This window comes from Cinclus cinclus, chromosome 5, assembly GCF_963662255.1.
Source record: "Cinclus cinclus chromosome 5, bCinCin1.1, whole genome shotgun sequence".
Lineage (NCBI taxonomy): Eukaryota > Metazoa > Chordata > Aves > Passeriformes > Cinclidae > Cinclus > Cinclus cinclus.
Genome location: NC_085050.1, coordinates 57,697,167 through 57,720,496, shown reverse-complemented (window position 1 = coordinate 57,720,496; position 23,330 = coordinate 57,697,167). Strand labels below are relative to the sequence as shown.

Genomic DNA, 23,330 nt, shown 5'->3' with positions numbered 1-23,330 from the left:
TTTAATTTTTTTTTTTTCTTTTTTCAAAAAAAAAATTGCCCCTTTTGTTCTTTCTAGCAGCCTCTATTTCCATGGACTTTTTGTGAAGAAACTGGGTTGTCTTTTCTCTTTGCTGAGCATCTTCCTGTCAAGGCAAAGCTCCTAATTTTTGTCTGACTTCTGATCCTAGTACGATTTTGGCTGTGTTAGTTGCTTGTGGCTAAATTAGCTGTTTCTTCCTTCTCCTCACAGTTCCTTTCCTTTATGCATCTCTCATGTGCCCCATCAATCACCGTGTGCCAGCCTCAGAGTCTGGCAGGAGCAGCTGGCACCTCCTGCTTCCCCCCTGCAGCCGGGGATCCCACGTTTGGCCCATTCCTTCATCCCTGCCGGAAGGACTCACGGCTCTTTTCCGTGTGCTTTGCGCCCTGCAGAGCTGGACCCCGTTCCCTCGCTCGCACACCTTGTTCAGCTGAGATGTTCCTGCCCTGCAGACTGCACTGAGCTCTGCTGAGGTGCTCCTCAGCTTCTCTGCTGCTCAGTGCCTGCCGCTTCTTGTCGCCTGACTCCTGTTGTTTCCTGCTCGAATTCTCCATTAAATTGCTGCTGTGCCCTCACTTCTCATGAATTTTGTTCTGATTCAGATATGGTTGGGAAAATACACTTAAGCTTCAGGGCACATGCCTGCATTTGGACTCCTCAAAAGGAGAAGGCTTCTATTGTGAGGAGGAACATTTAGAGGGGAGAGGGTGGTAATGCTGGTGGGAGTGGCAAGGTTAAAGTTTTCCTGGAAATCTAAGCTAGCTCTCTGGGATCAAATATAGCGGTGACACTCCTGAAGAGCTCTGTTGCCCTTTTGACCTTCAGAAATATTTAACTCTCATACTGCCAGTCCAGGGTTGTGGAAGAGCTTCATCCATTGAAGAGTCCTGGCATTGCCACTGCCTTCCCCAATACACCTGCCTTTCAGCCCTTAGGCAGATGTGAGCTCTGCTTAGTGATATTGTCCAAGCAGGGCTGAGGCTAAGGTGGGCTCTTGTGATTCTGTGTGCTCTTTTGGGAATTGTCGTTTGGATATGAGTGAAGGAAAGATGTGTAGGCTGATACAGGCAGTAAGACATAAATATGTGAATTAGGAAGCGCTGTTTGGATCCTTGGTGATATGCTGCAAGTCCACCATGTCATAAGCCAGTGTTAATGTGCTCTTTTTGCCTCTTATCCATGAATCACTGGAGTGAGTAGTGTCCAGGTTTGTTTGTTTTTTTACTCAGTCAGGGCCCACACCCTGACAGGGCCAGCAGAGTCAGCCTTGGCTCTGAAGCAGCCTGCCAGCACTATCAGTAGCTAATTAGAAATCTGCTCCTGTGGTCAGACTTTCTTTCAGCATGTTAATTAATTTTCTAAACCTCTGTTATTTGGAGGAATGGGACCACCGCGGCAAGATAAGAAAGACCTGGCTTCCTTTCCAGCTCTGTTACACTTCTAGATTCCCATCCTCCTGCATGCCAATCAGGCCAGTGATAGCTGGAGTGGAGACATGAGCCAGCCCTAGGAGAACATGCTCCTGCCTTTCTCCTCTCCGTTTGATATTCTGTATGTGTCCCCCCACCTTTATTTTGCATTCTCTTGCAATACCTAATTGATTCTTTATGAGACCTCTGTGCTCCATTTCTTTTCTGTGTAAAAATGTCAGCATTGTTGCTCTGTGGCAGGAGTCCTTGGGGTCAGGAGGCAGGTTCTGGGTTTATGTCCTTTCTCTCTCTCAGTGCCTAAACTCCCCCAGGGCAGTCTGTGACCCCTTTTTCTCACGCAACTGGGCTGCTCTGTGGGGTTTTGGGGTGTGCACTTAGAGCCACGAGCTGGAGAAGGAAATGACTGTAGCTTCTAAATTCTGCAGCGTGTCATGTTGTTTCTCTCTTTCCACCTGCAAAACAGAGATAGCTACTCTTAACCATCTGTACCAGAGCAGTGTTGAAATTTAATTAGCTGCTGTCCACAGGGTTTTGAAAGGTGTAAGATATATCTGGAGTATTATTAAAGGTCTTACTAAGATTAGCCTCACTGAGTTCTGCTCTTTCCCATACAATTACCGGGCAGATGTACACAGTGTGTGTGCAGATATGAAATAGTTAGGAATTTTTGCGTGCCTTTAGAGAAGTCATCCCATTAAAACAAAACAACACATCAAAGTGAATAAAATCCTTTTTAAATAATCTTCCTTACTGTATGCAGTTTAGGACCAGCTGAACCATCTGAAAAGCCAAAGCAGGGAGCGAGAGAGGGAGAGGGGGAGAGAGAAAGACATTTATTTATGTGAAGTCTGTACCTCTGTTCGACTTAGTACAGCCAGAAACTGAAAGAAAGGCTTCCCTAGTGTGTCCAAGTTTCTGGTGAATGGCTCCTTTGGGTGCGGAAGTGAGTGCTGCAGATCCTTTCAGCCAAAAGGAACAGTTAATGAGTGTTTCTCTGTTCTGCTCTGCTGGAATGAGACACATCCCTCTTTCTAGGTCACTAAGTTAATCGAGTCAAGGATTTCTGTCCATTGTCCTTCTTATCAGTCACAGCTGCATTTGCATTAGGAAGCTTTCTGTTTCTTTAAGCCTCATTCATGTACTGATTAAATTCCTTCCCAAGTCTGCAAAAGCAAATGTCTAATGTATTATATAGCCATCTCCTGACCCAAGTAAAAACAACATACAGTAGAATATGCTTAAAAGCAGAAGAAAGGGGTTGGAAAAAAAAAAAATCACTGCTTTGATTTATCTGATCTGCAGTGATAAAACACAAGGGTAAAACAGGTGGAAGCTTATGTTTCTAATGTGTGATATTTAACTTGATACCTGCTAGCATCAATATCAGTGTGTACCTGAACAAACAATCTAAGGTGGGAAGTGAAATTGCTCTTATTGAATGTTTGAATAAACGCTGCTGTAGCATCTCCTAATGAATAGCAGTAACTGTTGCAACATGTTAGATAATAAATTGGTCCTGGCAGCACATTTCCATTTCACAAGAGTGACTGAAGGATAAACTTGAGACAAAAAAATGTAAAATGACTACCTTTGTAACCAAACAGTTGTAACCTTTAATTCTTAAAAAGTTTACAGTCTGTCTATACTTAGGCTTTGGTTTCACCACCAATTAATAGCCTTGATGTTTGGAGGTATAAGTTAAAAGGTCTGTCCTACTCAGTACAGTTTTGGGCAAGTTAATAAAGATTTCTTTGTCTTCTTGTGCCTGCTGCAGCCCTCCAACATCACTAAGGGGGCACCTCATTGGTTTGGTTTTTTGGTCTCTCTGGACCCTCCTGAGTTACTGGGAGATGTAGACTTTAATCTCCTGCCACTAAAAATCTTGCTATTAACAGTGTAGGTGAAATGGCCTTGATAATTTTCTCGCCTTTCCAGTGGCCACTTCTCCATTTTCCAAACCTTCTTTGACAGTCTTGGGAAATTCTTCTTGGGAAACAACTTTTAGACTTTCATATCTTTAGTAGTAATATCATCCAGGGTTTCGTGCTCAGCAAATGTGTTTTACCCTTCCTCGAAGATTTTCTTGTGTGTTCCTTCACAAGGGGCCTTTATTACACCATAAACAATGCCCTGAAACTTGAACCTCTCTATCCTCCCTCATCCTGCTAAGCACATATGAGTTCAACTTCTTTGCAGAGTAGGAAGAAGCTCCTTTGGCTCACTGTTCGTTGTTTTTTTTTTTTTGTTTGTTTGTTTGTTTGTGGGTTTTTTTGTTGTTTTTTTTTTCCTTCCCCCTCCACTGTCAGACAAATATTTAATTCCCCTCAGCCCTGTGGAATTCAAGCGCTATGTCCTAATCATGGGGCTTCCCTCAAAAAGCAGCCAAATAGAGGTCAGCGATGCCAACAGGCAGGAGCAGGCTGTGCCTCAGAAACGGTGTGCAAACTGCTGATCCTAGAAAGCATTGCAGTGCAGTTGCACCAGCCTGAAATAATGTTCTTTTCTCATGAGCCTGCTGCCTGCAAAAGGCTTGGATAGTCTCTGGCTGTTTTCCTCCTCGTCTGCAGTTCAATCAGTGTCTCATGTGTGTTTGTTTTTGGATTTGAATGCCCACAAATCTACTCAGCCAGTGTTTTGAAATTCTGTAAGTGTCCAGAACTGAGGATCAAGGGAGGGGTCTGCCTGGCCAGTGAGTTGGTGAAGATCAGTGGCTGTGTAGTAGCTCCAAAAATGCAGACACACACTCTGAAGAGCCATACAGTGATCTCACATCAATTTGAGAGAGCCTGGAAGATGGTGAAAGAGGGCTACATCCCCTCTCAACTACTACAGGAATTTCTGCCACAGCAGTGACAGGGTAAAACAATTCTGAATCAACACAAGATCAAACATTTATAAATTGTCCAGAAGACGGAATTTTTGCTGAAAAAAAATGTTTGAATGTTTTGCTTTTCAAAGCTGCATAATTAATTTTAATAAGAGCACATAAAACACATTTTAAACTGGATTTTTTTTCCTAAATGGCAATGTGAATCAACATATTCCCACACAGCGTTTTGATTCAACAGTTCCTCATTTTCCAAGGGAAAACAGTGCCTCAAAAATATTTGGCTGTGACAACTCTTTGTATTTAACTGCATTGATAAGAAACAATACAGTGGTTGTTCCTGTGGATGCGTGTGTGTCTGAAGAAACATGGAGACTGGAACAGCTCAGCCTTTGGAGGTAATAGCTCTGCATTCATCAGGGATCAGCAGTAGTTCCATGGGATCTTTATTTACTGAGTCCTGCTAAAGATCTGGCTCACTAAATATGCAAGATAAAAGTATCTCAAAGCTCCAGCACACATAGGAGCTGATGACAGACGAGCTACAGATTATTTGAGTGCTTTAATTATTCTTATCATTTGTCCACATTAACCTGTGGCTTCTGGAGCTACAGTTTGATTAAAATTCTTTGATTAAGCAGACGAGTTGACAAGACAAATGTTTGTTTCTGCCCTCTGAATCATGCTGTGAAATTAGGAACCTTTCCCTTGTTCAGCTTTTGTTCATGTTTTCCCTTCTACCCACACCCAGGTGGATTTAGGCTCACTCGGTAGAGATGCAAACATAAATTGGAACAGAATCACTTATGCAAGAAAGCATAGAAGCAATATATGTAAAAGGGAGAGAATGGAGTTTCTTAGTGTCTTGTGCGCTGTAATTTTTTTGGTTTTTTTTTAATAGATGAAATAGTTTCAAACTTCCTAGTTCCTAGTTTAGCATAAAAAAAATAAATTCAAAAGTCAAGCAGAGGCCTTGGCAAATACAAATGCTTAGTCTGTTCAGACTGCATCTGAACAAAGTTGTCCAATTCCCTTTGTGTTGCTATAATCAGGATTTGCCTGAAATGGAGGGAAATATGGGAAGAGGCAGGCAGTGTGAGAGGATTTGGAGTGGGTGGTGAGGGATACTCCAGCTTTGTGCCTTTATAATTATGCTGTGAAGTAATGTGGAGGGATAGTCTTAGGGAGCAGATGTTTAAGGATATATTGGCACCACAGGAATCCTAAGTCTGAACAGGATTTTCCTGACATGAGGCAGAATCTTTTGAAAATGCCAGTGGACACAGATCTGCAGGCTGGTCTGCACTAGATGTTTTGCCAGTGCAGTTGGTTAAAGTTGTGCTGTACCACTAGGACTCCTAATTTCAGCACAGACCTGTCAGTAAATAATTTGTTATGCCTGGGTAACTGGCTTTACAGAGAGAATGAAGAAAGCTCTGCCAGCAACAAGCCCTCTCCTACCAGCCTCATTTACTTCATGAGCTTGTTGTGTAAGTTTAGTCTGAATATGGCTATGCCAAAAAGAGGTTTTGATGAAGTGAGAGTTGTTTTTTTATCAAACACAAATACTCAACCAGATTGATGATAATCTGTGATACTCCTAACATACAGTTAAAGTGATTTGCTGTCTTTGCTCCCTGTGCAGACCTTGGACAAAGGCTGACTCCTTCAGACAAGGTCCTCACTCTCAGGTGGCACAAAGGTCCTGGATGCTTCCTTGATTTCAGTGCATCATTTTGAGTGTCAAGTCTATGGCAGAATCTGCAAGGTAGACAGCAAACTCATCAGGTCAGGGATGGTGTTTGAAAAACAAGAGGGAAGTTTGGTCCCCCGGTGGGATCACTGGACTGATTTAGTAAAAATAATCATCCTTGTTGGAAAAGGCTGTGTAATGAGAAATCTGATCAGATTTGATCAGTGTACAGCTATATTTAAGTGACATAGTGATGTCAGACCACCAGTGCAGCTGATCTTATGTGCCATGTGGTCTGTTCTTTACTTTTTCCTCCTAAAATTTATAGATTAAGGTTCCCCAACAGGAACAAAGAGCTTTCATTTTGCTCTGAGTGTTTGTCTGCTATTTTACTTGATCTAACAAGTTCCAGGTGAACAGGCAAAATGACTTTCACTCCCATGTTTTCCTTCGGTGCAACCATGTTTTAGCACTTATATCATCACTAGAAAGTGCTGACCATTTGTCACCTCCAAGAGGAATAGGAATAAAAATCTAAAGCAGCCTCTGACCCATTTTTTTAACACTGGGCATCCCAATACCCCTTAGCACAAAGGTGATCACAGGGACAAAACCACAGGAGATTTGATTCACTTCAGTGTTCCTGCACTGGGGGAATGTAATAATTGCTGAAATCAATATTGCTATTCTAGTGTACAAACAGAGCCTTACCAGGATGAAATTCTGTCCTTTGAAACAAAGTGGGCAGGGATTTACTCACCTAGTCTGTAGTCCTCTTAATTTTACTCATGTGAGTAACTGTTCTTGGCAGGGGCATAATAGAGTCTATGCTTGTGGCCTGAAAAAAAATATGCTTTTCCTGTAGAGCTGTCTGCCTTCTTCTGTCCCCAATTTCCATTGGAAACTGCCTTGTTTGTCACAGGTCATCCCACATCACTGGGGCTCACCAGGGAAATGACAATAATTCAAGTGCTTGGGTATGGATGTCGAGCTTTTCTCTCCCTGTGTTGTTTCGTGGTATGACTGATATTACTTGGCCTTGCTTGAAGGTAGTGGTTAAGAGGGTAGGATGAGCAAAGCTGTGATTGCATGAGATGTAAACATGCTTGGGCTGGCTCATTGTTAATACCATTCCACAAGTGTTGTAAGAGTGCTTCAAAGTGGAACAAAGGGAAAGTGGGGATGAAGGAGGAGCAGAGAAGGCAGAAGAGGGCGAGGTCAAAACACCAGTAGCTGCCCCTGGCAGTTTTGGGAGCCTCATCAAAAGCAAAGGACTAAACCGACCTTGACAATACTATCCCTAGATGGTAGAAAATGCTGGGAATTGCTGCAGCAACAGCAGGATGTTTGCATTCTTGTTGTCATTTCCATTATATTTTTGCTGATGAAGAGAAGACATCTACTGTCTCTTCTACAAATAGGAGTTACTCATATGCTGTACTGGAGCCTTGGGAATCTCTGAACTGTCTTCCTTTTTTTTTTTTTTTTTTCCCTTTTTCCCCTTTTTCTCTTCTATCCCTAGCATCACTTGGAATTAACTGAAGTTGTGGGTTTAAATTTGTGTAGTTTAGTCTTGCTTGGAGACATACATTGGTGTTTTAATGTACCTTACTCAGTTTGATCATAAGTCAATTAGGAGCAGGTAGAAACTAAACTGATTCTGTTGCTCTTAACCAGGGTTTGTATCAGCTTAACTAAATTAGTTTAATTAAATCAAACACTACTGCATTCCTCAGTGCTCAAAAACAGTGTCTGTGCTTATGCATGTGTAACACCAAAGGTGCACATGTGCTGAATGTGTCTGACATCACATGCAAGCAAATTTCTGAGTAACAACCTGCATATCTGTCTGGACATTTATAGGTTGTCAATTAGTCTGATGTTGTGTCTAATGGGGAGATGAAAATCCCCCTATAAATTCAGCTCACGGCTTTGGCGGCTTTGCTGACAGACTAGTAAACAATTTCTATGCAGAGTGTGATTTTCTAGTTTAGGAATGGAGCCGCTTAGATTAGAACTCAGTGTTTTAGTGAGAAATGTCTAAAACGTTTACATAACCTATTTACATATGAATACAAACATTACAGGCTTTATATTAACAGCCCTTGTTGTTGCTCATTACTATGCATAGAAAAAGACATCAGCATTTCTAGTAGCATCTACAAAATTATAAATATGTGATAGAGTAATTACTGATTTGGAAATCCAAATTATATTAAAATGATTGTAGCATCTGTGTCTCCAAAAACCTCTCCATTTGTCAATTCTAATCTTCTATTGCTTAGGCAATAAACATGAGTCTGATGCCTATTTACACAGTTTTGTATGAATCCCACCCGCCCCTTGAAATTTAAAAAGAAAGTGGAAGAAGGAATGGTTTGATATCAAGGTACCTGGAATTGGTCCATAGCTGTTTCTTTCACCTTTTCTTTAACCCACACCCACAAAAATATGAGAATTGATGACAGATGTTGCAGGTTTATCTGAAGCAACCAGGAGCTGCCAGGAAGATCATACTGGAGCTCATTAGATTGTGCTCACACAGTAAAAACTGCCAAGGAAGTTCCTCCCAGACAACAAAGGGATCAGTTCAGGGTTGATCCTTTACCCTTTTTACTGCAGTCCTACTTGTGTAAAATGGTTATGAAGGGCCTCCTGTAAGCCGGGGAAACACTTGGTGTGCTCCATGGCACGAGTCAAGCCTTATTGTGGTGGCTGCAATGCAAAGTGGAAACCAGGCTGAGGTTCTGATGCCCTTCATTGTAACAGAGTTTTACTTCCAGAAGAGACCCTGTAGATCTCAGCAGGTTTGGGCAGCAGATTTCTCAGGCCAGTAAGTAGTTATAAAAGTAGTATGTATATATATATATATATATATATATATAAATGTTTTTCTTCTGTGGCTCTTAAAAAGAGTTTGCAGGGAGGTCAGTGTCGTGCTTCCAGTGGTGTGGAAAAGCAGAGATGTCCCCCATAAGGTCACTGTGCCTCACAACAGAAATCTCAGTGGGGGCTCCTTTTCCACTTGCTGTCTGGGCTTTTGGCCACTAGAAGACACCACCCAAGGGAATTTATTCATGGCTGATAAGTGGTTATTTGTAGGAGTGCCTCCTTCCAGGTTTTTCGGTCCTGGACTGGAATTCTGGCAGGGGGAGTTAATGGGAGATGATTTGCTTGGAAATAATGTGCTCCCTAGGCAGAGTAGTTGCTGATGCTGAGGGTGCTCTGATAAGCTGGGCATGGATAGACATTGTCACGCTGACCTTTAAGAAGGTCTCTGGGAACTGCTCCACGTTTTTCCCCTTACCTGATGATGGAGAGTGAATGCTCCGTCTGGAGTGGTATGTTTTCTCTGGCATGCATGTCCCAGTTTTAGCTGAGCCATCCATGATTCCCCCTGTGGCTTTAATTATGGTGCTGCCTCTAGCTGTCATCTGTTTTTACACCTTCTGCTTACACCACACAGGGGCTTAAAGGCTTGTATATGCATAGTAACGGTTCCACGAGATGAAATGCTGCTGTATAAATAAAGCATTCATCACACCTGCAAGGGAGGTTTGAATAAAATCCCACATAGTTTTACTGCATGAGCAATGAAAGATCAGAAATGACAAATGGGTTGACAAATGGTGTGCAGTGCATAAATAGCATTATTTATTTGCTCAGTCGTGGCGGAGTGAGTGAGATGGGGCTTGCTGGTGTTTTGAGAGTTGTCAGAGCATTTGTAAAGGCAGAGGCTTGCCGGATCAAGCCCCAGCCCCTGGCCATAGCAGGTGGGTGGTAGCAATTAGGTGGAAAACCAAAGCTCTTTTTTCCCCCAAGCTGCATAGTTGCAGGGAGTGACACACAGGATGAGACTGGGACAGAGGACATTTCCTAGCTGGTCAATATTTTAGGGTTTTTCTGCTAGTCTGTTCACACTGGACTTTTCTCAGCCCTGCACATATGTCTGCACTGGCTCATTCAGTGCAATAAGGGGCATTAGCTATTTATACATGAGGCTTCAAAAAGCCTGGAGTAAGATGAAGTCTGCCAAAAGCGTAGATAAGGAAAAACCTCATATTTTCAACATTTGGAAGAGAAGTAACTTCTTATAGAGGCACTGAGAAAAAGAAGGAAGCATTTGGATACCAGCTGTGTCTTAACAAGAAATTGTTGTTTGCACTAACAAAGAGAATAAAATGTGGTCACTCACCTATTATTTTACTGCAGTCAGGGTTAGTAGTGGTGAATATATGGAGAGTTCTGTTGATCCCAAAGGTGAGTTGAGATGTTCTCACCTCTGTATGCTCTCCAGCACCTGATACCTGTTCCCCACTACCCCTTGTTAGAGGCTGCAATATGGACTACCTAAGTACTGCAGGATTTTAAGTCACCCTTCAGAAAAAGCAGAGCCTCTTGCAAGAAGAGGTTTGGAACTTCACCGCCATAAGGATGCTCTGCTACAGGCTGGGAACTAAGTCTTTATAGCCATCCTTTGAATTAAATCCAGTTCTTCCAGATCCACAGAACATAACCTGTGGCAGTGAATTTCTTCAGAGAGCAGAGACGAAGCAGCTGCAAGCATCATCAGACCCGTGTACTTGGCTCTAATGATCCTGAGAGCGTGCAGACTTCAGAGCTTCTTGTGATTTTAAAGTCTGGGAGGTGTCATGGCATTATTAAGAGCTACTTGCTGTGAGTTGCTGAGCTGATGCAGGGGCCCCAGTGTCACGTGGCTGGGGGAATTGCTTCTTGGTGCGTGGCTGTCACCTCTGTATCCATGCCTTTGTCTCCTGGAAAGAAAAGGGAGCTTTATAAATATAAATGTCAATAGGGCACATGTGGAATTGGATGTGTCAGAACATCCAGTAGCAACTTTGGGGTCACAAGCACCCAGCAGAGAGTTCAGTAGGGCCAAAAGCCAGTTGGCAAGTTACCCTTGGCTTGGAAACACAGCGTGAGGCTGTGTGTTCAGAAGTAATTTTCTGGTCATGGTGCCAGTGTTGAAAAGCTACTCGAGCCATGGCCTCTGCTCAGCAAGGGACACTTTTTGGGTTTTCTCCTTCACTAGGGAGAAATTTTCCCATTACCTCACCAAAGGTCGTCTGAGCATCCACAGTCAGTTCAGTGAAAGTCCAGAGTCTGGGTAGCTGGTAAGTGTTTTTGTCTGTCTATTTACAGTTCAAGTGCTTGCTTTCACTACTTGCACAAAGCTGGGGACAGATTTTTCTCCTCAAAACAGGATCTTCTGGTAAGTTGGAGCAGAGAAGCTGTTTGTGTGAGGGCAGGAGGAGGGCAAGACAAGCATTTTAGGGAGAGTGGTTAGGATAATCCTGCAGAGAAGTTGGGCAGAGTTACGGTCCATGAGTGTGAGTCATATGTATGGCATGGTCCTTTTTACAAATTTTTTGCAATCTTTTAAAACCTTAATATTCCAGACAGCCTTTGGGTGGATGGTTTGAGGGAGTCTTTCTGGTGGCATGACTTGGTGAAACTCTTCACATATTTTCTTAGTACAGGAGTACTCTTGATTGTGAACTCCTGCTACCCAGCTCAGACCCTGTTAATGGTATGTGGTGCCTCCAAAAGGACTAATCACCCTCTGAATTTCCTAGGACGTGGATCATGCCTGTGTGAGCAACTATAAGGCCAGCAGCATGTTTGGGTTTGTTTGCTTGTTTTTTTCCAGGAACAGCTTGCTTTTTCACTTGTTGCAGTCAAGTGAATAGTTGATGCCTTCCTCCTGGCAATGCTGAAGCACTCATGACCTAGCCAATGATGTGGTTGGGAATAGACCATGTTTCTCAGGTGTCCAGTAGGTCTCCGAACATAACAGGGCAGGTAGCAGAGGTTGTAGTCCTCTCCACCCTGGTGACAGCTGGCAGAGAGAGCTAGAGCACCCCAAGGAACATTAATGCATGAAAATATCCTCCATCTTCTTACCCTTCAAATGCAGGAAGGAGGAATGTGATAGTGGAAGCTATGCTCTCTTGGGAAACCCCAGTGACAAATTTGAGGGCTTTGCATGGCAGAAACAGTGCTTTTATTAAGTAACAGAAGCTTAATTAAGTTTCTCCTGAATGTAATAAAACAATACAGCTGAATGTAGATCAGTCCCAAGTAATTGTTTCACTGCTTTAGCAGCTGTTTAACTAATGCTCCAGTGTTAAATAGGAATGTTGATATTTTATTTTTTTTTTCGTTTGTTTCTGTTTTAGAAGGGGCTAAGTGGTCTCTTTCTCAGGGGGACTGTGAGGTTAGCCTTGGCCCTTTGAACCTAATTAATCAATGGTGAGGTTCTTCCAGAGCTGGCTGTGGAATGCTCTTTAATTGCTCACTTGTGCAGTCATTTGTTTTGTTTAACCTGCAACGGATTAAACTCAGTTACAAAGGTCCTTGCTTCTGTTGTAGAACAGCTCCAGCCATGTAACAGCAGGCTCTCCACTGGATTCCCAACCCCTTGGGGATGGAGCCGGAGAACTGGAGGGATATCACTCCCTGCTCCCCCCTCTTCTCACTGCCTGGACACCCTGGCACTTCTGTGGGTCCCCCCATCACTGCCTGTGAGTTTCCCAGGGTGTGCTCTTGGCAAAGGGAGGGAGGATCATTAGCTATTAATATAACTCAGGAATTCTCCAGATATCTCCTTTGTTTCCTTTCATTAAATGTGAAACTTTAGAGACAGAAACTTTAATGATTTTTTTTTTTTTTTTTTGTGTGTGTGTGTGTGTGTGTGTGTAATCCTGTATGCTCTGCTGGGATCCCTCTGGCATCCCATGTCTCCAAACAGCTGTCAGGCATCTCAGTTTCTTTTCCAAACTGCCAGTCTCCAAAAATATTTCCTTCTCTTCTCAAGTATGGAATTTCGCCCTTGAGTCAGAGAGTCTGAGCAAAGCAATGGCAGGTTTCGGTGACAAAGCTGCCCAAAACATTAGGGCCAGAAATAAAATCTTTTAAACCAGCTGGGGTGGTGATCAGGGCTGTGAATATCCAGGCTACAGTGAGGGACTGCTTTCTCTTCTAGCCCCAGTGAATTGTTTTGAGACATTGTGTTTCTTGTAATGCTTGTCATTAACATTCAAAAGAAAGCTAGATCATTTTAACATGTTTCAAAAAGGGATGTTAAAATTTATCTTCCTTTTTATTAGATCCACTGCAGCAAGGCACCCAGTGGCATTAGAAATGTAAGTAATGAAAAGCAGAGAACAAATGTTAACTATAGAAATGATTTATGGAGACATCTGATGAATTTATCCTGCATCTTTACCCTTTCATCCATCTCCCTGGACTTCAGCTAGTATGTCTGAGCAACATCAGTCACATATTTTAAAGCTGACTTGCCAGAGACATGCTCCATGCTCTGGAATGTGGATTTCCCAGTTTTTGCCCCACCTAAGGCTCCCATACAATCCTGTAAGGGCTTAATATATATATTTTTTTTTTCCTCCTATGGAACTCTCTGAGTTGTGTCACCAAAGTAGGCAGTGTGACACAGCCTGCTGCCTGAAAAATGCTTAATAGCTGTCAACTTCATCTGCTCCCCATGAGAATTGAGGAGTCCCAGGCCATACTTGAACAGCTGTGCCTTTTTGTAGCTCCACTAGGAAGAACTGAGCTCTTTTGGAAGAATCCAGCCCTGGTGGGAGGCAGAGGCTTTCTGGAAAACTTGGCCTTTGAGTTTAGCTTCCTCAAAGGAAGCTGTCTTACGTACAGGGAGTTTAATTCTTTAATTCTCAGGCAGGCTCTGTATTATGAAATAGCAAATCTCTCTGCTAACAAAGTATTTTCCACGTTGACACAAAGAAGACTTGGGGTTTTGCAGAAGCCTTGTTCCTACCAGCTGTTGTCCTGCAGATGTTCAGAGGCCCTTTTCCTGTAAGACTTTTTCTCAAATTAGTTTTTTTTTTTTTTAGCCAAATCTCTGTTTTTTTAAACATGTGTTTTAAAGTCAGATAAGGTATGTAATAAACAGGTAGTGTCCCTGTCAGGAAGGTGACCAAAGTGTGAGGAAGGAGAGGAGCTGGTGGGATACATGGATGAATGCATGGATATGCTGAAAACTGCCCTGGGGAAGGACAAGTGTGGAAGGAATGGGGGGGTGAGAGGGTAGAGATGTGTGATCAGACTTTGCCCAGCCTAGTGCAGAGCACAGTGTAAGAAACCCTCTCTGGAGCTGCTGGACATATGTTTTTAAAAATGCTTCCTTCCATCCCTTCCTATGTTTCTGTATGCAGCCGCAAAATGTTCAGTGCTATGTTTAGACATTTTGAGCAGCTTCACAATGGTGGTTTCAATACATTTGATTTTTGGCTTTTTTTTTTTTTTTCCCGCCTTACCATTTGGTTCTGAATATGCTTTGGTTGAGCAATGCAAAGCTGGGAAGCGTATGAAGGTTTTGTGACATTGTGATTTCTCTGGAGCTTAGAATCAAAGTGCAGACTGCCTTTATTCAAGCTTTGGGCTGAAGATCAAAGAGGCAGCATTGGTTGTGTTGGAATAAAATAAAAAAAAATCACTTTTGAATATTGGATAACATACTTAATTCATTTCAGGGTTTTTTTTTTTTTTTGAGAAAATTCATTTTGTTTCTGATTATTATTTGCCTTGCTTTAATGCTTGAGGCACAGAGAGGGCCAAGTCTCTTTTGCATGAGGTGCTGTACAAAATCAGGGACCATGAAGGTATTCATAGAACACGATGGGGCAGGCTGTTGGAGGCTGTTTCTTTACTCAATGATATATTTTTGTCTGAACTGCCTTAGCCATGGTGTTAAAGTCACAACCTGTCACATGTTGATCCTGTGTTTTGTTTAGTCAGGAAGCTTATGGTACCTTGCTGCCTCCTTCCCACCCCCAAGAGGCTGAGGGCCAGTTGCCACCTTAACTACAGTGTATGGACATTTTCTTAAAAATCACCTCAGTATCCTGATATTGGCAAGAGCAATGACTGGAGATGTTGCCCTGGGTTATAGAAGCAGAACTGCCTGTGTGCCTTTGGTTCACTCTTCAGTTCATCAGGGAGTTGCCCAGCTTTGACCTTCTGTGCTGTTTGGACGTGTTCATTTTTGTGTCGTTCAGTTATTATGTCAAATTTGAGATGGAGAGCAGTACAAATTATTTTGGCCCCAAACCTTTCTTTAACCCTATTTGCAGAGGTGAAAGGCTAATACGTTAAACCTACCATCCCTTGCATACAGATTGCTTCAGCCCCTTTAGAGACAATATTATCTGATTTCAGTTTTATCTTTTGCAGGAGCAGTTGAGTGGCTGGGATGGATGGGAGCACTGAGTGGTGACAGTAAATGGCAGCAGTCACGTGACAATTAGCAAAGAGGGATGCACTGAAAGTAATACTAGATTTTCCTTTGAAATTTGGGCAGAATATTTATTTATGATTTTTTTTGTTAATATATTTAAAATGTTTCCAAGTGTTTATGTTCAAATTCACTTTCTGCTCAGCAAGTGCTGAGCAGCAGGTTTGTACCTCACAGTGCTACAGGGCTGCAGCACCTTGGTGTCAGGCAGAGCATCGCTCCGTGTGCTGCAGGCTCAGTGGACAGGCAGGTAGGTAATGGTAGGCTGAGGGTCTGAACACACTTCAGAGCTGTTGTAGAGAAAATAGCCCATTTCACCTTACTCTGGCTAGCCCAGCTCTGCGTAGCTGCATTAAAGAAGAAAAAATGGGCTTTAATTCACACTGGCTTGTGTTAAAATGGCAATGAAGACAAAGTAATGTCAAAGTAATGTGGAGTGCCAGCTGAAATTCAGCCCAGATCTCCCTTAGCCTTTAATTTGACCTCCTAGCCCAAATTAAAAACCAGATTGTTTTCTGTTCACAGTTATTTTAACTAGTGTTAAGTCTGGCTAAAATGATGAACCTTTTATTGGTTGGTTTGTTTTAGATATTTGCTCTCCTCTCCAGATACCCCGACAGTGTTCTGTAAAGTGTTTTTTTATTAGGCTGCTACAGAAGTTTATGGAGTTGGAAAAACTGGAGTACCTGTAAAAGGGCAGATGTAATTCATTAAAAGATGAGCTTTACAGTCTTAAGGCCTGGTTGTGGTGATGTTTAGCCCTGAGGACCATCCAGTAATGTTAGCCTCCATTGCTAACCTGGCCTTGCTTGTGTCCTCATCTCCCTGCAGCTGGAGCAGCACCATGACTGCTTGAGATGTGCTCAATGCAGATGTGTTTTCCATGCTGACCCAAACTTTTTTGTCCAAATGCACCCAATGGCTGTGGCAGATTGTTGTTTTGTTGTTCTTGCTTTAAGGATGAGAGTCTCTTTCACCAGGCTTGCGTTCAGGTTTCCTTGCGGCTGCAGGGTTGCTGCCCTGGCACATTGGCACAGGGCACGTGGCAGGCTCACCACATTCATTGCCTTTGGGGATTCCACCTCCTCACTGTGCTAACTGTGAGGAGATGGGACAAAAGAAATCCAAGGAAGCTATAAAATGTAAGCGACGTTACACTGTGACGAAGCACAGAGGAAAAAAACTTTTGTTGCTTGGGGGAGCTCTCAGTTGGAGGTTGATGATGAATCACATCATCCTTGCTGGCAGGTCCTGCAGTAGACCTCAGATTACTGGCCTGGGGAGTCCCTGGCAGCTGAGCAGATACACCATGTTCAGGGGTGCCCCAAATTTTTACTGAAGACTCTTAAATCCTGTGAATTTGCTATTAAATGCCTCTTGTTAAATTTTAAAGGCCTTATCAATGAGTTGAAACAGTGCGAATTTTTTTTGTTTGTTTTTTACTGTGTAAAACTGGTATTTAATTTATTTCCAGGACCTGTTTTCCTTCTTCCTCCCAGACTCTATAGCATATAAAGGTAGTCCCTTTAGTGACCTTTGCAGCCCATATTCGGTTTGGCTCAGCAAGATTTTTCTGGTTTTGCTGGCCAGGGTTTTGGGGTGGTTTTGGAGGCTTGTTTTCCTTCAATTTTCCTTAGTTCAATATAAAATAATAACAAGGGGAATTAAATAGGCTGGAGCTATAGAAAGAGGAGTCCTTTCCCATCAGACTGTGTAAGATTTTACAATAATCACAGCAGTTTAAATGTATCTTGTTGGCATATCTGCACAGAGGCACTCGTTGAGGCTGCAATTAGAGTGCTCTGCCTCATCTTGTATTAGTTTGATCACATAAGAAGCAGCCTATCTGACAGCTCTAGCACCTGGATAATTAAAACCCGTCAATAAAACAACAAAATGCACTGTGTAGTGGGACTCGTCTGTGCTAGCATTAAACACCGCAGATAATTATATCGCAGCAGAGGTTGGAAAGCCAGCCTCTCAGTGCTCTGAAAGATCAATAAAAAGGCCCATTCATAATGAAAAAAATGCTAGAGAAACTGGATTTTCATCTCCCTGTCATTAGATGCTTTGATTTTAAGGTTTTGCAGAGGCAGAAAAAGATTCTGTTGAGGAATTCTTTGTTTCTGGAAGCTAAACAGGTGGAGGATGTAGCTTTCTTTTTGTGCAGCACATTACTGAAAGCAAATGTGTTGAAACCAAGTCTTTTCTCAGGGCTTACTGTTCTCCCCTCTCCACTCTCCACTGCCTCCCTTCTCTGCTTCTGGGTATTTTTTTGTTTCATTTTGTTTTGGTTTGGTTTTTTCCCCCCTTATTTCCAACCCATCACATGAGCTCCACATTTTAGTGGTATTTCTCTTTGCTTCCTGTTTACTTTCTCCAGGGCATTATTTTCCTCTCTTGGGTCTTCCTAAAGGGCTGATTTGGAAATATCATATATTGACAGGGGAGAACACACCCCTAGCTGACTTATTAGCTGTGACAGCCTCTTTCTTAAAGCATTCATCCAGAGAGGAGATTTTTGTGTTCCAGGGAAGGAAAAGGATGTCTTGCAGCATTGCCATGAAGGATAATGAATTAAGTCTGTCTGTTACTGTAAAACCATTAGAAAAGCATAATAGACCTTGAGAAAGAGGTTTAGATATTGATGTCTTGGCTATATTAACGTGCTTGGGCACATGATGGCTGCCTTGTCTTTGCAGAAAATAAAAATGAAGTCTGTGTCAAGTAGGTGTTTCAGCTGAGGGCAGAGAGAAAGAGTCCCTTGTTGTTTTTGGCAGCCACTGGCAGGTGGTTTGGTTGGCACACGTTGGCATTAAGGATCTCTTGTTGGAAGCTGCTGTAGGTGGAGGGTAGCACCAGCTCTGAGCAGGGTGTGTTAGCAGAGCATGGGCTGGATATGGCAGCTCAGTACATGCTGTACCAATCTAAGTTCATGGATGTGAAGTATTCCAGTCTTCAGAGTGTTTAACCTAGTCTGGAATCTTGCAATCTGTAGGTTCAGAGGAGGGCAGGTGGCTTCCCCATTTGTAGGGAAGCCTACTGTGTCATGTTCACAGGAGCTTCTGATGTTCCAGAAATTGTTGCTTCATCCCTGAAGGGCTTGTTTTTGGAGGACAAGGAGAAGGAGGGTGTGTGTTGGGATGAAATCAGTGTTTGAGCCTCTAGGCTTGTTGTGGAGCTGTGCATGGATTCTGGTTGCTCTTCTCCTGATGTCCCTAGCCTGACAGGTGCCTGCTTCTGTGGTTGAGGCACCTGTTTTTATTGTCTGGTCCCCTCATAGATGGGGAGTTGGAGGACTTGCTGGTATTCCAGCTGTGATGATTAGTGCTGAAAGGCTTTTGTTTGGGACTGATCTTTTATTTTATGCTGCCTTTGCATTTTCGTTCTGGCAAACATATTGCCCCAGACATATCTAGCCAGATGTTGTTGACATGTCTCTGCTTTAAAAGTTTCTGGAAAGCCCAAAAATAAACTGCCAAACTATTATTTTCTTCCCTTTCTTTGTCTCTTGCTAAATATATTAACCATGTCAGCATTGGAAAAAAAAAAAAAAAAAAAAAAAGATATCACAGCCGGAATAAGCAGCTGTTTATGTCTAAAGTGTTTCTGCTTTGCTGTATCGCAAGATGACCTTGTCACTTAAAAATCATGAAAGTATTTCCAGGGAGAAAAAATGGAAGTTTGCTGAAGGGGAATGAAGTTTTGGTGTTGTTTTTAGTTAAATTCTGAACAGAGAGTTGTAAGCAGAGTTGAGCCCTGCAGCTGGTCCTGAACTCAAATGTTTCCTTCAGTCCTACTGCTAAAAATGCAAAGCAAATGACAAATGAAATACTATTCCTGTTTCACATTAAAACTCCTGAAAGCAGTTTTCCACTGGAACTGGGAGAAGTTCTGCAAAAATAATCCATGTTTTCTGATACAGTGTATTAATTACACTGGATTGACACCTTTGCTTCTAGTTAAATACTTTTCCACATATCCAGGTGGAAAGACAAAATGGGGGTCTTAACAAGAAGGAATAAATGCATCTGGAAAGAATGCATAGGGAACCCACCCCCCCGTTTTTTTTTTCTTTATGTGTTTTTGTCCTTTTTGTTTTCATAATCTTGCAAGTGCAACAATTTACACTTTTCCCAGTAGAGTGATTTTTTCCTCTCCAAAACATAGATGTGAATAACATGAACTTATGTTTATGAGATGATGGATGCTTAAAGGCTGCCAAGTACCTTGGACTGACTTTTAGGAGGGTTTGGAGTATTCTCTTTTCCTGAACATAGAGGAACAGACAGCAATCAATGTCTCAAGTCAGGCTGAAAATACTGATCTTGGATTTCGCTTTGGTTTCTGGTCTCTTGGTTGGTCCTGCTGAGCTGTGTGGACACTGTTGGTTCAGGGAAAGTGTCCACAAATCCCAGCAGCAATTATGGAGGTGGCCCAAGACATGGAGAGGGTCTTTGAGAAGCAGTGTCTTTACTCATGTGCCCACCTTGCATTTCAGGGCATAACAGGGAAAGGGGAATGATGGCAGATAGAAATAAGGAATGCAAAACAAACCAACACAAACACACAAAGATGGTTGTAAATTTCTTATCAGATTTCATAATAGTCAACAACAAGGTGAACTAATACCACTTGAGGGGCTGGTTTAATTCTCTTGTGTCTCCAGAACATTTCCCTTTAAAATGCTGGAGAGACTAATAAAATGGAAGCTCTTCTTTTAATACCATAAGGTTGTCTATCTGGTCCCCTAAATTCCCAGAGTCTCTCTCATAGTTCTCTTGTTTGGTTGGCATCAGAACATATGGAGAATGAGGAAATACCCCCAAGAGGCCAGGGATTGCTTGGAAAAGTTGTAGCATGAGGGCAGTGATGGGGAAGGAAGAGTGGTTTCCTTTGAAGGAGTTAATGAATCAGTGTTAGAAATAAGAGCTGCTTGTGTAAAGGCAGTAATAAGAGATATAGATGAGTGTGAAAAAGGTGACTGCAGTTCTCTGGGTTACAGTTATGCTAAAGCCAGCAATGCAAGCAGTTCCTGCACTATTGGAGAGGAATCCAGGGTGATGCAGAGCTGCTGCTCCTACTGTATAGCTAGGGGAACTGGGTGGTGTTTCCATGATTGCCCAGCAGAGGAGACAGGTTTATACTTAGCAGCTTCATACCACCTGGTGCAGTGCTGGTTCTCACTACAAACTGTACCTCCAGTAGCTGGCAAAGATCTTCCTTCAAGGAAAGAGAGAAAAAAAGCAAAAAGACAAAGATCTTCTTTCAAGAAAAGAGAGAAAAATTAAAAGCAAAAAGAAGGGAGGGGGAGTGGAGTGCGGTGGGCAGTGGCAGACAGGACATAACAGAAGAAAAACAAGAATTTAAAAAAAAAAAAAAATCCTTGCTGCATTTACTGGAAAGGTCAGTACCCAGCACTGAGCCCTCAAAACTTGCAGGAGTTTGGAGCAAGTATTGCCAAGACCCAGGTGCCAAGAAATCCCAAGATTCCATGTAAAATCCTGTGATTTACAAGAAAGAGCTCATGGCCTGGTTTGCTGGAAACCGAGTACAGCATGAATACATTATGGTTTTTCTCCCTGTCATTTTCAAGGCTACAGATTCATCATCTTTTACACATCTCCTTTCCTGTGTCACTTCTTGCATGTCACTTAGTGTCACCTGGGCCTTTAATCTGTCTGGAGAGAAATATGACAAAGCTGAAGGGACCAAGAAGCTGTTGGAAAAGGGATAAAATCCATGAGCAAAAGCAGAGCAACCAGAGCCTTAATGATGAGTGTTTTTTACCTCTTTCTCCTCTTACAATTTCTGTAGCCTGATGTCTGACAGGAGTAGTTTGAACAGGCATTAGGTTTATTCCTACATTTTTAGTGTAAATTGCCATCATCCCTTAAGTGTGCTGGCATGAGAAACCTGTGTGTTTCAGCCTGGGATGATAAAAGGAAGCTCAAAATTCCAAGTGCCAAATGCACTTTTGCTGCCCATAGGAAAGGAGTGTGAAACAGACAGGAGATTGAGTTCTTCTGGTTTTTGTGGTGTTGTTTTTTTGTTGTTGTTGTTGTTTGGTTTTGGTGTTTTTGTTGTTGTTGTTGTTTGTTTTTTGGGGTTTTTTTGGGTTTTTTGGTGGTCTGTTTTTTTTTTGTTTGTTTTTTTAGTTTGGTTTTTTTTTTTTCAATATGAACCCTTTTTTAGTTACTTTTGTGAGCTACTGACACCACATAGTATTTGAGACTATTGGGGAGTTTTTCCATTTGGTTTTCTGTTTCCTCCCCAAGGTGGCACTGATAATATGATCTCACCTTCTTTGAAAGTTCCTGTGCTTGGTAGGCTTTGCCATCCCCCATTCCAGGAATGTGTAGGGGGGCTTCAGGATGTCCTGGGGTTGGGGGGGGGGGGGGGGGGGGAAGCTTTTGCATTTCTGTGCATCCTGCATTCCCCATTCAACCCGTTGTATCATGAAGCTTTTAGTCTCTTTGGTGATATTGCAGGAGGTTGTGTGCATTTCAGGAGGTTAAAACTGTGGTCTTCACAGACAGCTTTCTAGGTTGTGTGTTTTCACTTTTGTTTTATGTGCCCAAGTTCTTGCATCAAAAAAGGGCCATAAGGAAATGCTTGATCATTCAAGGCAAATGCTTCCTGGCAAACAGAAAGAAAACACAACGCAGATGAACCCTAAATGTGCTTGTTCCTCCCCCCCACCTCCAATTCCTCATAATTCTGGATCTTTACTCATGATTTTGAAAGGTATCTTTGCTCCATTGCTGTTATTCTGTGTAATGTGGCCAGTGCTGTCCCTTCAGCCAGGAAGACTATTGATTAGACCAGTGAAATTGCTTTTTGAAAGGCACATTGAGGCAAGTAGAGGATTTTTGTTGAAAGTGAAATTTTGGATGATGTTCAAAGCTTCTCCTGGAAAACTGCCCACTTGCATGGTCCAAGCTACATGTCATATCCTAGCATGGACAGTTATCTTTTTTGTTAAGAAAATTATTTTCCTGTCTATATAACATAGCTAGTCACTTGCTATGATAACTGTTGTCTTTCAGCTAGAAAACACAAGAATGTCCCAACCCTCTGGATTATCTGGTATCCAGCAAAACAGCCTGATGAGCAAGCGAATCAGCTCTTCTTATTCTTTCCATAAAATTAAAGAAACTATGCAGCTTAAGGCAGTCGCTAATGAATCAATTTTAATTTATAGGCTCAAATAAAAATCTGCATTAAGGCTGACAAACTGTAGCCTCAGGTAAGCACAAAGCATTTCCACTGCAGACCTAAATGAATTCTGTGCTGGATGTCACAGCTTCTGTCAGAAGAGCAGGAGAGTCAGGGGTCCCCTTTCATATCAGAGGAGGCAGAATCCTAAAGAAAATAAATTCACTGGTCTAGCCCTTAGGAGGTCTTTTTCTGGCAAAAGCAGAAAAATCAAAGACTAATAATATTTCATTTTCTTTAAACAAACAATGAAGCAAAAGATTTTTCTCTATAGAATCACTATTTGCTGAATATTTTTGCATCAACAATTGTACATTAGATGTGCTCATCCCATGAAATCAGAGGGAAATGTGGGTTTCTACATATGCACAAGTCAGTCACCCATGGACCTGTATATGTCTCAGGAAGAGCATCTTGCAGAGCCCAACCTCTGTGTGTGTGCTCTTAAACTGAAAGATGCTCACTGCAGCAGGCAGGGTCATTCCTTCTGTGTGTCTTCTTCATGGAGAACAAGCTTTTTAGAAAAAGTACCTAATTTCAGGAGATGCATCTGTGCTGGGCAGAATAATGGAACAAAACTTAGCCATTTGTGCCTAATGCAATGGTGTTGTCTTGTGAATGGTCAGACTTGGAAGTTTACCTAACATGCCTTGTTACAACATTATTTTTGGTTTTTGACAGCTTATTTGGTATTTTTTTTCATCCCACGCAAGTGTTGCTGTTTCTAGTCTTTCTTTGGCTTCAGCAGTATTATGCATGATAACTGGTTTTGTGGGAACACTTTATAAAAACATTGCAAAACATATTGTCATGTCTGCTATAAAACATGCAATGATTATTTTTTGT

General features: G+C 42.2%; 1 protein-coding gene across 17 annotated transcripts in view; it reads left to right on the top strand.

The window, feature by feature from the left end:
• The window catches only part of ADGRL3 (adhesion G protein-coupled receptor L3), a 250,473-nt gene that overhangs the window by 29,401 nt on the left and 197,742 nt on the right, over positions 1–23,330 (top strand). The window lies entirely within an intron of this gene.